This window comes from Microcebus murinus, chromosome 2, assembly GCF_040939455.1.
Source record: "Microcebus murinus isolate Inina chromosome 2, M.murinus_Inina_mat1.0, whole genome shotgun sequence".
In the NCBI taxonomy this organism is placed as follows: Eukaryota; Metazoa; Chordata; class Mammalia; order Primates; family Cheirogaleidae; genus Microcebus; species Microcebus murinus.
The window spans coordinates 96,731,778-96,749,062 of NC_134105.1; positions in this window are offsets into that span (position 1 = coordinate 96,731,778).

Consider the following 17,285-nt stretch of genomic DNA (forward strand, 5'->3'; position numbering starts at 1 on the left):
TGCAACCATGTGTGTCAGAAGAAAGGATTAGGTTTCCTTGTCCAAGAACATCAAGGGGAACCTCCACCTCTGCAGACACACCTCTATTCCTCAGTAATGGAGAGTTTATACCTAGTTAGATTTAAATGGGATAAGGGAAGAGTTTAAATCCACTCTTAGCTCTAGTAGTATAATCAGCCCTCAAGTCTCAAAGTATCCAGTTTTGTTTCTCTAATTTAATTCTAAGTGTCAGGTTGGTATTAGATGCTGATCAAGGTAATGGAGAGTTGCCCTACACATTTATTCACTTAAAGAAGAATTTTGCAGACTGCAAAGACTAGTTGGCAATTGTATTCAAAACTTACTTAAAGCACAATCCATTCACCCCTGAACTTTCATTTATATTGAATGTGTTTTTCAAATGCAGAGAAGGAGATTTCATAATAAAAGCAAACCTTTCTCTTTGTAATTATGGGGATATAGCCACAAGTCTCTGGCCATTCCATCTCATGCTGGACCCATTGTAAGAACACAAATCAAAGTGAAGTATATTCTGCCCTTGAGTGAGATGACTTCCAAGAGCTATTAAAGTATATGTGAAACTGTAATAATGATTTGGAGATTGTTCTTTTTTCAGTTTTGGCTTAAGGCTTCATTTTGTAGCTGATGAAACTGATCCACAGATACTAAGTATCTTAACCAAAATCACAGAACAAATAAGAACAGGAAGTTGCAGTCCCCAGATAAATGCTGTACTTTAAATGATACAACTGTAAAGCTGAAGAGGCTAGGGCTGGCCTGTCCAAGTGGAGAAGGGTTTCCCATAAAGCCACATCCTTGTGTTAGTCTTCAAAGTCAGAACAAGTAAATGTCCGATTTTTAAAAGGCTAATACTCTCATTTCACCACCCCTAATGTTAAAAGATGCTGTCTTTTCCTAGTAGTTTTTAGGAGAGAGGAAATTATAGCATCTTAGTGTAATGACAATAATCAGAGGTTTATCTTATTTGGGGGACGATTTTTTAGGATTTTAAGGTAGTCATTCGCTATCACTTTCCTTCTGGAAGATGCCATCCAGCAAAATCAAGGGAGAGACTAAGTGATATAAATAGCAAAATGGGATTTTTCTCACAGTATCTTTTTCTTAAAATTAAGGGCCAGGCCACAATTTTTGTGTTGCCAAATTCAACATCTTGCCTTAAGGACTCTGTTTCCTACTCCACAAAAATGAAGCTATTTGGGGTTAAGAGAAGGTGGGGAGGGTGGGTAGAGTCAAAGCAGACACAAGTGAATAATTTGCATGTATTGTTCTTCAGTACCATGGCATGTTTCATGGAGGAAATGGAACTTAAAAATTAGCCAAATTAAACTTTTTTTTTTTTCTTTTTGTAAGAACGTGTTCTGTAATACAAATTAAACTTTTGAAAGTACATTTTACTTTCTTTTCTCTCTTTGTACAATGTATCTTTTCCAGGGGGTTATAGTCCTAAAGACAAGATCTATGTGCTATCTGCTCACCTATTTTAATATCACCATCCTTAGCTCCCAGCTACTTTATGACTCCCTGTTTGCCCCCTTGTTGCTCCCAGTGGGGCAAACAGGCCTCCCACTTCAAAGTTTCTCTTTCACAAAAAGAACTCTAGCAAGATCTCAAGAAACCTTCCCAGAGTGGCTTTTAGATAGGCTCTTTTCTGCTTTGTCTTTATAATCAAACTATATTAGATCCCTTCTGACATCCTATCTAGTGATGCTAAGATCCTAGCTGTGGCTACTGAAAGTAAAACAGTACTTAGATCTTGACCTTTCTGAAAACAAGATCAAAAGATATCTTCTTCTAAAAATAGGGTCTTAACCTCATTGTCTCAGTCAAATTCCATTTCAGCCAGCCAGATTCCACTGGACTTCTTCAAACCCCTGACAACTGCAATCAGCAATGTTTTTCTTTACTTTTTCTCATTAATAAATAGAACTGAGCATGAACTTGGAGAAAATCTGCATGCTTATGTAATTCAGATCTCAGCAAACCATTTAACCTTCTTGTGCCTCTATATGTGAATGAGTGAAGAAAGAGGAGGGCTAGATTACACCATTGTAACTCTTTAGCTTCTACTAGTTTTTGACTTGTCCCAAATAAGAATCATTTAAAGATACAGAAATAGGTGTTTTATTCAGGATCAATGTTTCAGAGCATATCTGCTGACCCCATGTCCATGGAAGATACTGAGATACAGATATTGAGAATGAGCCCCAAAACTATGGCTATGTACCAGGAAACTATGCTCAACCAAATAAAATTGGCCCTACTTGTCATCCTGGCATAGCAGGTTTAGGTTTATGAAAGACAGAAAATATGGAGTTTTTCAGCCACCTGTGGATATGAAGTGATAGATTGTTTTTCAAAGGGTAAATAGGGAAAATATCTTGACCTATTTTCATTCTGTTTAGCTACTTTAAGTAGCAACTTCCTTAGTTCCCAAATGTATTATTATTTTTTTTTTCTCAGACACATGCTCATTATTTTGTAATGGGCAGTCACAGTGATTTGTATGACAGCTGCCAGCCCAAGCGAAAGTTCCAGGAGAGGGCTACCTAACAGGTGCTGTGGCCTTTAGGAGAGGAATGGAGTCACTATCCACCTACACGTGTGGGGAACAAGGTATGTGTGTGGGGAGTGGGAAATAAATACCCCTGCCTCTCTCTCCTCTCACCCTCTGATCTTATCTTTTGTTCCCTCCCATTTGATGAACCTCAGGGCAAAGGAATCCGATTGATCTGGTCCATAAGGTCAGACCCTCCCACACCCCCAGATGCACAGAACAGGATACAAAATGGTAGACTGTGGATTTGGAAGGCCAAATGGAAATGTTCAGTATAGAGCAATCATCTATTTATAAAACTAGAAATATAACTGTACCAGTGTGATTAAAATCTAAATGTTAGGATAACTTTCTAACTAGGCATTGAGCTTTTTGAAGGCAAGACCTTCATCTTCATCTCTGACTTGGAGAACTTGGCACATCAAAGAGGAGCTCAATAAATATTGGCAGATTAATTAAATGAAAAAATCACATGTGAGGGGGAGTAGGGAGGTTTCAGTGGGATATATTAAAGATAGGCAGTGCAGGGAATTGGGGAAAATTTTTTCTGAGCCCAAGGTAAACCCTGGAAGCATTTTTTAATTCTCTGATATATGATTGCTTTCTTGTGGTTTGCTCTTTCTGCTAAAAAGCAGAATGCATAAAATATTCTGATTAGTTAAGGGTTATTAGGTTCCAACTAATGTTTTATATATAAATCTAAATTACTACTCTTCCTACATTCTGCTTCCCTTTCAGTGGGTTGAATCCCTGTGGGAGAAAGGAGCATTCCTGTGGTGGGTAAAATAATTTCTATGGAAACTTTTCAAAACACAATTTCTGTAAACACTATGTGAAGATATGATTTATTTCTGGAATCAGCCCTTGTGCTTGCATCATCTTCCAATTTATCATCAAGTTCTCTGTGTGCCAGAATCTCTTTTTAAGGATCTGTCCATATCAGTTGTAATATAGGAGGGCGAATTTCCACTTGGAGGGTTGAGGCAATGGGAAGCAAAAGAAGAGATTGTGTTCTAGGAGGCAATGGGTGCATTAGACTTTATTCCCAGTTCCATCTCTGCTATGACCAGGAAAGTGACATTGGAAACTTCTTAACTTCTGAGCCTCTTTTTTTAACCAAAAAAAAAAAAAAAATTGAGAGCTTTTGAACCAGACAGCTCACAACGCCCCTTACAGCCCTTAACATATAAGCTTACGTTCATGTAGGTGCTGCTTTTTTAACCCTAGGATCATCCAGTACTTTGGAAATACACCTGTAGAATAACAAGCTGAACTATGCTCCCCCTTTGCTAGCTGGTCCTGCTGAGACCTGAATGATTTTTTTTTTTTTATTTTGTGACCCTGGAAGGCCCAGAAACTATGTCTTAGGTAGTCTAGTGTTGTAGGAATTGAACTGAGTTGTGACTAACTTGAAGACAGAGTGGTTACTCATTAGATAAAATTCAATAGAAGAAATAGAGTCTTCTTCTATTATCCCATGTATCTCCTAGGGAGGGAAGGTGGCAGTTTGGGAGCTAGGGTTAGGGGAGAGCCTGGAGGCAGAGTAAGAGATGGAGGAGATAAGAAAACCATTTATTTCTAAAACTTGTTGGGCAAAGGTGCCAATACTTTTATTCATTCAAACTATTCATGTAAGGTTTTTCTGTAGGGGCAAAAAGAAAGGAGACACAGAAAGAGAAAGAGTGGGGGGACAAACCACGTGGCTTTATTATACACTCGTGGACGAGGTTCTGGGGCCCCAAGAGCGGGGTGCCCCGGAAGTCGCCGCAATTTGAAGGGGCTGAGGCCTTTTATACCCTTTGGGCAGGGCTAGGGACTTGTGGCGGGAAGAGCTGGGATTCTCTATTGAGACCTTGGATGGTCGTTGAGAAATAGGAGGGGCTGGAGGTATTGTGGAATCCAGGAGCGAATCCAGGTGGAGATCTGGGTGTGGTTCCTCTCAGTGGGGCCTGGCAGTTTGTCCTTGTCAGGTCAGGTCACTAAGCGTTTTCTTTTTCCATCTAGGGAGGGGAGGGGGCCCCTGCCACCAGCCTTACAATTCACTCATTCAGATATCATTTAATCCCTACTTACTGCAAGCCCTTAAAACTAAAGGACTGAAAAGGTAATCTTTGTGTTCTTCTAAGTACCACCTATGATACTTCTTGCATGTTATCACATGTATCACTTGTTCTTGGCTCTAGTTTCCTATTTCACACTCTGAAACCTCAGAGACAAATGGAATCAGCAAGCCAGTGTTCTTCCCTCCCTTGCTGCCATCCTTCCCACATTTATTGACCATCTCCTGTTAACATGGTCCTAAGTTACGGTGCTCGGTGGAGGATTGGGATGTGGATCCCATCATGGAGAAGCCCAGTATTGCAGGGAAGATTTCTTGTAAACTTATTAAAATACCATAGGATAGGGACCATTCTACAGCACAAACATGGCAGTGTAAACTCAAGTCCCCCAGTGTTTATATTATTAGAAACTAAATAGCTTTGTATAAGTCCACAAGGCCACTGACAGTCAGAATGAGGACACACTTCCTCTCTCCTGGTTGAGAAATAAAAATAAAATCCTAACCCCCAACCAACCTAATGGGCCTCCTCTTGGCCAGGGTGATCCCAGAGAAACTTTAAAATTGAATTCTTGGCCATGACGGGATGGGAGGTCAGACACACCTTGTCATACCCCCTCCCTCACTAACCACCTTTAGGCTTTCTTTCCTAAGGGTTGAATAGAACCAGCATTTTGTTTGTTTGTTTGTTTTGTTTTTGTTTTTATTTTTGTTTTTTTTTGAGACAGAGTCTCGCTTAGTTGTCCAGGCTAGAGTGAGGGCCGTGGCATCAGCCTAGCTCACAGCAACCTCAAACTCCTGGGCTCGAGCGATCCTTCTGCCTCAGCCTCCCAAGTAGCTGGGACTACAGGCATGCGCCACCATGCCCAGCTAATTTTTTCTATATATATTAGTTGGCCAATTAATTTCTTTCTATTTATAGTAGAGACAGGGTCTCGCTCTTGCTCAGGCTGGTTTTGAACTCCTGACCTTGAGCAATCCGCCTGCCTCGGCCTCCCAGAGAGCTAGGATTACAGGCGTGAGCCACCTCGCCCGGCCAGAACCAGCATTTTGAAAAGACTTGCTCCATCTCTGATTTCAATCAACTGCCTAATGCTTCTCCTCCCTTTTTGTGGTTTCTGCACTACAACTGACCAGCATTCCTTCCAGATAAGAAGCCACCACCCATGGAGTGGTTCTGACCAGTCTGCAGAGGATGTGCAGGGAGGGGTTTTGTGTCCTCTGCTTCACCTTTTGACATCATCGGGCTGAAAACCACCCTTGGATCATGCTAACACTGCCATTTTTTGTACCTACAATTTATGAAGGGGCATGAAGTTCAACCGCACATGCACATGTTTCTTTTTTCATAAGTATTCCTTCTCCTCCTATAGCTTATTAAATATGTATGTTTGGCCACTTCGCTCAACATAAATTCCTGTTCCCTGTACTGTCCCGTTCCTTCAAAGTATGTGTTTCTGGCTTCTGGCTGGAGGCTCTGCTTCCCAGCCTTTCAGAATGGTCACCCTGCAGGCTGTAACCCTTTGTGAGAAATAAAGTCTCCTTTCCAAATTATGAACCTCATCATTCTTCAGTTGATTTTATCAACACACACAACCCCACACTAGTCCTGACTACACTCATCACTTACATTATCACTGCTAGTTATCACCTCAGTAAGAACAAAACCCACTATGCCTAGGGTACAGAAGGTCACAGGACATGGTACTTTGGTTTCTCCTCAAAGAGTAGCATACTTTCAGAACTTATTTGATCCTTCTTTTCCCAGAACTGCTGAGGAATCAAGGAGAGAAGGGAAAAAAGAGGGTCTACAGCTCTGACCTTTACTGTGTTAGGAAGATCCCATTTCAATCCTGTTGCCACTCCTATTGTTAAGACAGTAATAAGGTCTCTTTTCCTAGAACACTCAGCTTAGCTCTCATAGATTTTTAGATCTTTCCAGTTATCTGACTTTTAACACCAAGAGGCAGTGGAGTGGGGGACATGATGCTAGTAACACACAAACACAGATTCTTGTGGGTTTGACATTCTGTTATTGGCTCACCTAACAAGTACTTATTGGGTGTCTGTTGTCCCAGGCACTATGCCAAGTGCACAATAAGATACTATCATTGTTCTTCAAGATCTCAGTGTAATGAGGGAAACTGCAAACAGAACTTCAAGAGAAATGTCTTTGTATCATGAAGACCTTTCAATGTCCTTTGAATCACACTCTATGGGAAGTCCTGGCCTCACTGGTTGCCATTTGTATAACCTTGAACAACAGGCTTCCTAAGGGTTCTGGACCCCAGTTTCCTTATCTGAAGATGGGGACAAAGGGCAACAAGTTCCCCGAATTTCCTTACAGCTCCACGATGAGCACAGAGTTGGATCTCGAAGGAGGTACTGAATAGAATTCTGAATTGGAAAGAGGAGCAGGGTGCCCTTAGGAGAGATAACTGCTTGAACAAAGCATGGATGTGTAAATGAATGAGGCACAGAGAAAGGCAAAAGTAAAGAGAATAAGGAATCGACACATCTCCCTGCTTCCACCACAGCCCCCTTCGGTATATTTTCAATCAGCCACCAGAGTGACCCATTAAAACGTAAACCAGATCATAGTCACTCCCTCTACTCAAAACCCTCCAGTGGCTTCCCATGCCATTTGGAAAAAATCCGAAGTCTTTATCAAGACCCTTAAGACCTAAATGACTGACATTCTCCATCCCAATCTCCCTTTCTGACTCTTTCTCATCTTCCTCTGCCTTCCTCTACTCTGGACACAGTGATCTCCTCTCCAATCCTCAGCACTTACCACCTAACATATTTTATATTATTTTCTTTTCCTCTAGAGTGTAAGCAGCGCAAGACTAGAGACCTTTGCTTGCTTTATTCTGTACCCCCAAAGTTTAGAATATGCACATCTAGTAACATATTTGTTGAATGAGTTTCCTCATTTTACAGATAAGGAAGCTAAGACCAAAGAGGGAAAGGGAATGAGACCACACTGCTCCTTAAAAGGAGTCTGTCTGGGTTAGCAAGTACACAGATATTCTCCCTTTCTGCCCCAAGGACTCTATGATAGGTAGAATAATGGGACCCAACGATGTCTACATCCTAATCCCCAAAACACAGCAAAGAGGACTTTGCAGATGTGATTAAGTTAAGACTCTTGAGATGAAGAGATTTGTCCTGTTTATGCTGATGGGCCCAGTAAAATCACAGGAGTTCTCAGAGGAAGGTAGGAGAGTCAGGGTCAGGGAAGGAAATGCAGCAATGGAAACAGGTTTGGAGATGGAAGGGGGTCACAAGCCAAGGAAAACAGGTGGAAATGTAAAGGACAGATTCTCTCCTAGGACCTCCAGATGGAACACAGCCCTGCCAACACCTTGATTTTAGGATTTCTTACCTCCAGAAATAAAATATAATAAATTTGTGTTGCTTTAAGCCACCAGGTTTGTGATATTTATTAGAGCAGCAATAGGAAACTAGTAAGTTCTGTTCATGCACTGTAAGAGAAGATGCTGGGTAGGTAAGGCAGAGATGGTACATTAATTTGTTATTTAATAAATAGCTATTGAGCACACCCCACTCCCACCGGAAACACACGCACACTTTCTGGTGAAACACTGCTCCAGCTACTGCACGTAACAATACAATGTAAAGAACATAATTTCTGCTCCCCAGAAGCTTACAAGCTAGCAGCTATGGCTATGGCTAGGGGATGGCAAACCCTGAATTCCAGGGGGAGGAATTTGTGCCTGACTCGAGACGGATGCTTAGGCCCCCGGATGCAGAACCAGGGAGCCTCATCCAGGGATATGATTCCAACAGACAAGGGTATGTTCTGCCCCTGATCTGTCACCCTGTAGTCACATATTTTCGATAAGCCTCCAAGAGAGGGTTACTCAAGAATGCTTCTCCCCTGAAGAAGGGATTTTTAGAACCGAGCCTGAGCTGGTGTGTTATGTTAGTACCCAGATCTTCTGGCCATCGTTCCTGGATTTTGTGTGTGCCTTTTGGTGGTTGGCCTAACTTCTGACATTCTTTTCTTTGGCTTCTTCAACTCTGTTAGATTTATTTATTCATTCATTTATTAATTGACTCAATCAGCATTTATTGTATATGTTGATAAATCTGTCTTAGCAAAGGAAAACAGTGAGGGAAGATTTGAGAGGGGAACTTTTACATCTTTATATAATTTTTTAAAAAGCAATAGGATTTTGTGTGTGTGTGTGTGTGTGTGTGTGTATGTGTGTGTGTTTCTTTAATTTGGGGATTTCCAGTGTTTTTTTTTTTTATTTTAAAAAAAGAAACACACTTTCTGAGAGCTACTATGAGCCAGGCACCATGGTAGTAAACAATGGGGATAAAAAAGCAGTCCTGAGCTACACCCACTTGCAGCTTAATAGGGGTGACAAGTGAATAGAGGATTGCCCCATCAAAAGAAAGCATGGTGATCATTATCAAGGTTTGGGCCTTTTGGCCTTGCCTATCCCTGGCCTCACTTGTTTTGTTAATCAGAGCCAGCTGTGTAGCGGGTATCTTCTCCCCTGTGCCTGTGTCCCTGCCTGGGCCCTTCACCGTTTGCCTCCCACACCCTGGCAGACGCAGGCATTTCCAGACCCGTTCCCAGGATTCTATTTAGAGCCAGCATCCTGTGCAGCTCATGAGGAGTCACAAGCCCTTGATGAGATAAGAGGAGGAACTTGGAAGAAAACATGATGAACATGGACAAAGCCAAGGGGGACAACATGCTTGTTTTCATTTGCTTTCCCCAAACAGGATGCTTTCATACCACTTTCTGTAATCCAAACAGTATGTTTCTTCTTAACGCGCTGCATAGACATGGGCCACCTTCCCAAGGTGGAAGTGGTGCCCCTCCTGGTGCTTTCCCAGTGCCCTGTGCTCCCACATTCCATAGGATCTCTTGCATCCCATCCCATCTCCCCACTGTTTGTGTTCTCCAGGGACCCCTATACCCTGTACACAGCCAGTGCTCTATAAATAGTTGCTTAATTGAACTGAACAGAATAAAACAGTGTAGGTACTAGTTTGGCCACATTTTGAAACATCTAAAGTTCAACTGTCATTTTGGAAAGCTGCAATGTGATTAAAATTCCATTTTAATTGATTATTTCTAAGAAAACATAGAAATGTTCCCACAACTCTCAAATAAATATGCACCAATGATGTTTTCAGCCTGATTTGATGAGCTGAGGAGAAGGGCAGGTTGCATACATCATAAAAACTTCGTTTTCATTACCCTCTGACTTGTGGTTGTGTATGAAAAAGGAGCGCAGGATATGGAAGAGGGAAACATACTTTGAAAGCTATAAAGTGGGTTGCAGAGGTTGGTTTGTTTTCACACAAGCGACACAGAAACTGTCCATGCATTCAGTCACTTGCAGACTGAAGCAAATATCCGTGTTTGGATGGGACAGAGGAATGGTGGGAAGAGCTGTCACTTGTTGTACAGAGCATCCAGTTGTGCTGTGCTTAGCCAGGACGCAGATGGTTTTCCATCGCTGGAATTGGTCAACGACTGTGGGGCAAGTGCCCAGGCTCTACTTTCCTTTCATCTGCGATGAAGGGTTTTCACTGTTCAGATACTTACTTGAAGAGATAAATTCTTGATTTTTACAAAAATTCAAATCAAACAAGTGACAGTGACATGTTCTGGCGCCATTTCATACCACTCTTGACTTCTTAGAAACAGTCGATGCCATTTGTCTTCTCTGGCAGGGATTGCTAGCCCTGGCTTTGCAACGGTCCAAGGAGCTTCTGGTTCTCCAGGGGAATTGCAAAATATTGCTAAATATTCTAAAAATTAAATTAAACATTCATTTTATTTTAATTTACACATGCCATCCAGTACTTTTAGAAGGTGTCAGCACTGTGGAATGACATGGCCAACAAGAGTATGTTGCAACTCTGAGATGCAGCTGTAAATTCTCAGAAGATGCTGGTCGTCCTGAAGTCCACTGGTGTCTGATTTTCTCCACGGCCATCTGTGACAGTTAGCCTATGCTTATCTCTCTGTGTAGCTATAACAATTTGTGTAGGATGGTAACTTATTATTTCATAAAGCCTTAGTCTAGTAAGTTATAAAATTTTTTTTTATCTTTCTCAAATAAATACAGGTCAAATCTTCCCCAGTAACAAAGTAACTCAGCATCCACATTTTACAATTATAATATAATTTTGGTATGAGAAAACTATTTTCTGGTCTCCAGGATCTAGAAAGTAAACATATAACAAACAATTAGATATGTTAGGATCATGTTCAGGGAATCAGATGTTCTGCACATCTCTGTCCTAAGCTTTGTACTACATCTTTCTTGCTCTTTTCCCTTTTATTTAAGCATATCTTGATGTGTTTCCTGGGAGTTGATGTATGTTATTAAAACAGGACAAAGAATTATGTAAAACAAATCCCAAAATGCTTTCTTTTCCCTAGCAGTCCTACTATAACATAGACAAAACTCAACTAGACTACTTTCCTCCATTATGTAGAATTGCTATTAAAAAGAAAGAAAATAGAAAAAAACATTTAGGGAATGGTGGGAAACTAATGCATAATGATCTACTTAAGAGGGTACTCTAAGTAGGAGTCAAGCTCTAATGTGGAAATTGCTTATTTAAAATATTTTTTTCAATTTTAAAAGGAATACATACATATGATTAAAAAATCAAACTATAAAGAAAAAAAAAAGTAAAAGTTCTATTTTCCAACATACTACCCCAACTCCTGAATCCCACTGCCAAGAGAAACACTAATAGCCACTTGTTGGGTACCTTTCCAGAACTATTCTATGCATATTACAAAGCTGTCACAAATACCCACATGCTTTCTTCCCCTACAACTCTACAACTTGATTTTTTCCATTACTGTATCCTGCACCTCTCTACATATCAATAAACATATATACCTTAGTTTTAAAAGAAATCAAAAGCTTCATAGCATGCCATTGAGTAAGAGTAATATTTGTTTATACAATCTCTTTTTAATAAACATTGGGACTGTTTTTAGATGGTTACTATTGCAAACAATGTGCTTCAGTGAACTCTTGTAAATATGTATTTGTGCACATAAGAGAATAAATCTTATATATGTAAATGTCTAAAAGTAGAATGACTAATTCTGAGATTAGATGAATTTATATCTTAATAATTATCCCTTAATGTATCTGCAAAGATGTTGACCAATGTACACTCTCAGCAACAATGCATGACAGTGTATTTAGCAACTGCTCCCATCACTGTGACTTTGTTGTTTTTTTAAAATAAAAACATATAAACATTATCATAATTTACCTCTGGAGTTCTGAAGAACTTTTACTTTTTCCTTTCATAGAAATCTACACTATGTAAACTTGATACAGTGAGGATGCTTTCTTTTGTCATTAAAAGACATTAAAGAGATTCAGAACGCTTGTTTGTAACTGTTTTTGGAACAAAATTCCACTTGTAAAATAAAAGCCTAGACTATGAGACCATTCATCAAAAGAAGAGCATGGGAGGGAGCAGTTAGAAACAGAGCCCTGTTGACCAAGAGTGGGCTCATGGTGGGGAAATGAGTAGGTCTTGAAGGCTGCTTACCTGTGAGCACTGGAGATGGTAACCCGGTGGTATCGAGATGCAGGAGCCCAGAGATAGGTATAAGCCTCTTGCAATGTTTCACCTCCCCAGGAGGTCATAATCCCCAGAATTAGAACTTATTTTACAGGATACACCTAATGCAAGGGACAATGGTCATATTGCACCTAGTTTTTCTTTCTTGCACCCTAAAGACAAAAATCTGTTTCTCATTTTAAGGTCTTTCACAATGGAGTGTACTTAATTCCTGTTTTCCTCACATACACTTGAAAGCATGGCTACTTTAGGATCCATCTCCAGGTTTACACATTTTCTTTAGTTTAGAAAACCCATGTGCCCCACTCTCTGAATCATCATCGGGAGATATTCAGAGCAAGAATTCTTTGTAAAACCATATCCAGATTCAAGGGAAAACATCTGTGTGATGGCAACTTGAAGTCCAGTCTGGTCTACTACAAAACATGTTTCTGTAACGTTAAGTATTTCCTTGGTGAAAAGGAAAATTATGTCAATATAATATGGAATTTGTAAAACTCAAACATAATTTTCTAGTTAAGGAGAGCTGAAATACAGAAATAAAATTATACCTTCCAGTATGAAAGGAAAAACCTTTAGTGTGGCTGGTGCTGAGCAGTAGTTCTTTCAGCTGTATTTTCATAAAATTATAAAGAAGTGCTTGATTGCTTGATTTCTGGAGGTTGTACAAACTTGTATAAACCCAATGAAGTGGAATTTGACCGTACCAGCATTTATTCTTTGGTATGGACTGAATTGTCTCCCTATCAAGTTAATATGTTGGGAGAGAGGCAACATGGAAGACAAGAAACACCTCCAGCCATAGGAAAAATTGTAGATGAAAGTGAAAAAACAAATAGTCACACAAACATAGATTGGATGAGAGTTGGAAGGAAGGGTGCCTGAACCCATAGGAGAGTCTATGAGAAGACGTTGAAGAGCAGAACTAGAAGCATAAAGGCATCCACAGGGTCTAAACCTCAAGAGGCTTGGAGACCAGGGACAAGGGTAGGTGGAGGTGTTAAATTTCCCCTCCCTTGTATCTCAGACTGCTGGTGGCCTCCTGAGCTGCTGGAGCGACCTGCTGACACCAGCCCAGAGATGGCTGCTGCCAGTGAGTGGAGAGCCTTTTATAGACAGGGCACTGGGGTCCCAGCTCCCTCAAGATACATCCCACCCCACAGACCTGAGCCAATCAGCAGGTGCCATTCTGCTTCATTCTCCTCTTCCCTTCCCCAACCCATGTATGTTGGAGAGAGACAATTTAGCCACCACCTGGAGGCATCCATAGGAAACTGGACCTTTCCTTTTGGGGCCCAGCAGCGGACTGAAGGGTACTCAGACTGTGAGCTCCCTACCCATCGGCCCTCCCTGGTGCTGCTTGCCTGATGACTCCAGCAGAATGGGGCAAACCATGAAACAGACAGACATTGATCCAGCTTGTGGATGACTTGAGACCAGCATTCTTCTCCCTGGCAAGGTCAGGGATTAATCTCTGGGACTGGGGCACAGGCCTGCAGGTCAGATCTGCTACACCAGGTATCAATCACATTGCCTGAGGGCACAGTAGGGATAATTGTGAACTGGACTACTGATGTGTATGTGCCTTCAGGGGCAAATCATAGTGGGTCCTAGCTGCACCGTGCTCGAAGGGCAACCCTCCTCCCATGGGAGAGGCATGCTCCCAGCTCAGGCTGTGATCTGGGCAGGTAACTTCCTGGCTCACATCACAGTCACGGGAGCTCTGCTAGCTTGAGGTCCTGCCTACCAGCAGAGGTCCAGGAGAAACCACAGAATAGGGGAGGGTGGAAAGAGTGAGGGCTGCTCCAGACTGCTAGACTGTGGGTCTCACACAGCCCCACCTCCACATGCAGACTTCTTGGCTGAGTGGGGCCATTTCAGCCCCTCCCTGGCAGCATTGCCCAGAAGCAGAGAACAGAACTTTGATCCCTGCTAACAGCATTTGGGGAGCTTGAGAGCAGGATCACCCAACCCAGCTCTGCCCAGCCTCACTCCCACACCTGCTCTCACTGAGGTGGAGAATAAGGACACACCTGGAAGTCCCAAGGCCCCACCCACCACCTGAAGAACTAGGGTGCCTCTCCAGAGGAATGAGAACTGGTTACAGAACCCAAAAACAACATTGCAGGTAGCTTGTCCCAGCACATGCCACCTACTGACAGGGAGGACAATTTGCATCCCCTTTTACTGCATTTACTGACTCATCACACAGGGTTTGGGCGAATCCCACCCACAAGCACCACCTACTGATTCAGAGACCAAACTGGGCATGTCATTATCTAAATGAAAATCCAAAGGTAAGAAGAACAGCTGCTCCAGATGGGAAGGAATCAACAAAAGAACTATGGAAGTATAGTATAGAACTATGGAAGACTGAAAATGAAAGGACACCGCCAAAGGAGAACACCAGCTCTCTATCAATGGATACAACCAAATTCAGAACATTAAAATGACAGAAGAAGAATTTCAAACATGGATTGTAAGAAAACTCAATGATGTGCAAGAGAAAATGGATGCCCAACACAAAGAAACCACACACACACAAAATTCAGGACGTGGAAGAAAAATTCACTAAAGAGAGTGAGATGTGCAACGTTTAGGGGATGGTTACGCTTGAAGCTCTGACTCGAGGGGAGTGGCATGGGCAATATACATAACCTTAACACTTGTACCCCCATAATATGCTAAAATAAAAAAATAAAATAAAATAACACAGAAAAAAATTAAAATATTAAAAATAAAACGGGACTTCTGGAAATGGAGAATTTATTCAAGGAATTACAAAACACAGTGAAAAGCCTCAAGAATAGGGTAGACCAAACACAAGAAATAATATCAGGGGTTGAAGATAACACCTTTCAATTAAACAAATCAGTTACAAACAGAGCAGAGAAATAAGAGAAAAGAGCAAAACCTACAAGAAATGTGGGATTATGTGAAGAGGCCTAACATGAGAATTACAGGCATCCATGACGATGAAGAAGAAAGTACACAGAGGTTAGATAAACTATTTGAAGATTTAATGGAGGAAAATTTATCTGATCTTGCTAGAAATCTACATATCCAGGTATAAGAAGCTCAAAGGACTCCTGGGAGATTCAATGAAAATAGGAAGACACCACAATACATAGTCATCAGACTGGCCAAATTAAACATGAAAGAGGCCCTCCTACAAGCTGTAAGGCAAAAAAAAAAGCAGGTAACCTACAACAGAAAACTCATCAGACTAACTGCAGACTTTTCAACTGAGACCTTATAAGCCAGAAGAGACTGGGGCCCCATTCTCACTTTTCTAATACAGAATAATACCCAGCCTAGAATCTTGTATCCTAAATAACTAAGTTTCCTATATGAAGGAAACATAAAGACCTTCTCAGACAAGCAAAGACTGAAGGAATTCATCAAGATAAGACGTACCCTCCAGGAAGTACTCAGAACAGCATCACACATGGATCAGCATGATAAACATTCACCAGTGTAAAATTATCCAAAAGCTAAAGGTAAAAGGCCAGATGCAATGATGGCACAAGGCAGGAAACAAAGCACAAATTTCAACTCAACAAAATGAACAGAAATCTGCCCCACTTATCAATTCTTTAAATAAATATAAATGGCTTGAACTGACCACTAAAGAGACATAGGCTGGCCAAATGGATAACTATACACAAGTCAAGTATCTTCTATATTCAGGAAATACATCTAATCCACAAGGGTGCATTCAGACTCAAGGTGAAGGAAACATGGAAAACAATATTCCATGCAAATGGAAGCCAAAAGAAAGCTGGCATAACAGTTCTGATTTTGAATAATTTAGTCTAAAAATAAACAAAAGTAATGAAAGACAAAGGTGATCATTATATAATTGTGAAGGGTACAATTCAACAAAAAGACATAACAATTTTAAATATTTATGCAATTAACTTGGGTGCTCCCAGATTCATAAAGCAAATCCTACTTGATGTGAACAAAATGATAAACAGCAACACTATAATAGCCAGGGACTTTGAAACCCCTCTGACAGAATAGGACAGATCCTCCAAACAGAAGATTAAAAAAGAAACAATGGATTTAAACAGAACTCTAGAACAAATGGGCCTGATTGACATTTACAGAACATCCTACCCCAAAACTACTGAATATACATTTTTCTTATCAGCTCATGGGACATTCTCTAAGATTGACTATATACTAGGCCACAAAGCATGTCTCAACAAATTAAAAAAAAATAGAAATTATGCCATGCATTTTCTCACACCACAGTGAAATAAAATTAGAAATCAACTCCAATAGAAACTCTTATCTCTACACAAGTCATGGAAACTAAACAACTGTCTACTGAACAGTTATTGGGTTAAGGAGGAAATTAAGATGGAAATCAAAAACTTCATTGAACTAAATGATAATAGAAACACAAGTTATCAAAATCTGTGAGATACAGCTAAAGCAGTCATGAAAGGAAAATTTATATCCATAAATGTCTACATCCAAAAGACAGAAAGATCACAAATCAACAATCCAATGAATCGTCTCAAAGAACTGGAAAAGGATGAACAAACCAACCCCAAAACCAACAGAAGAAAAGAAATAACAAAGATTAGAACAGAACTAAATGAACTTGATAACAAAAAAACATATGGAAGATTAATAAAACAAAAAGTTGGTTCTTTAGAAAACAAACAAAATTGACATACCTCTTGCTAGATTAATGAGAAGCAGAAAAGAAAGTACTCTAATAAGATCAATTAGTAACGAAAAGGGTTACAACAGATACTATGGAAATACAAAATATCATCTATGAATACTATAAAAACTTCTATGCACATAAACTTGAAAACATGGAGGAAAAGGACAAATTCTTAGAAACACACAGCCTCCGTAGGCTCAATCAGGAATAAATAGAATTCCTGAACAGACCAATCAAGTACCAAAATTGAGGCAGCCATAAAAGACCTTCCTAAAAAGAAAAGACCTGGACCTTATGATTCCACACCCAAATTTTACCAGACCTACAAAGAAGAACCAGTGTCTATCCTGCGG